We start from the raw sequence: 767 nt of genomic DNA, 5'->3' as shown, positions 1-767 counted from the left end.
TTTTATGATAAAGGTTGTCTTATTAAAATTAAGTGATCATTGTGATATAATAAAATTATTTCTAATTTAGTTCAAATTTTGTACATACCTTTTATGATTTATATAGTCCTATATATACCTTGTAGATACAGATTTTGAAAACTAGGCATTTTATTTATAAACTGAATTTATAAGCTTCTACACTACAACATCATACTAAGGCTACATAAACAAAAGTATAAAGTTAAATATAATTGCAAGTTTTGCCTGAAGGATGAATGATTTAAATATTTTATAGTTCTTCCAACTTCTGAAATCTATCTCTTCCTTTGGCTCCTGGATTATTAATAGAGAATAAACATGTCAACAATTTCACATAAAATTTGAAATTCAAATACTCCTAGGAGAAGCAGTACGTATGTTTATATTCCCACAAAGCCCTGTTGGGTCCTTTCCTAAAAGTTTGGGAAAGACTGCCACGCTGTTGAAGCAAGCAGGGCAGAAGCAGGGGTGTCAAGGTGCTGGAGACAAATCCAGCTCATCTTTCTGCTTAAAACCCACGGATCCACTGAATCGATTCTATAACTCACTCTTATGACACCTAGCGGCTGTAGCCATATCTGCATCAGCAATATACACATTTCTAAAATAATATTATTTTTGATTTTTCAAAATGGAAAAAAATTACTTTGAGCTGAAAAATCACACTTTAATCACTGAGAACAGAGCAGAAAACCACTGTCTTTTGTCATTGATTTGAAAGCTACATTCCTTAGAATTTTTTAAAA

Source organism: Myotis brandtii, unplaced genomic scaffold (assembly GCF_000412655.1).
Source record: "Myotis brandtii unplaced genomic scaffold, ASM41265v1 scaffold215, whole genome shotgun sequence".
Lineage (NCBI taxonomy): Eukaryota > Metazoa > Chordata > Mammalia > Chiroptera > Vespertilionidae > Myotis > Myotis brandtii.
The sequence above is the reverse complement of the archived record's forward strand: the minus strand, read 5'-3'. Positions refer to the sequence as shown.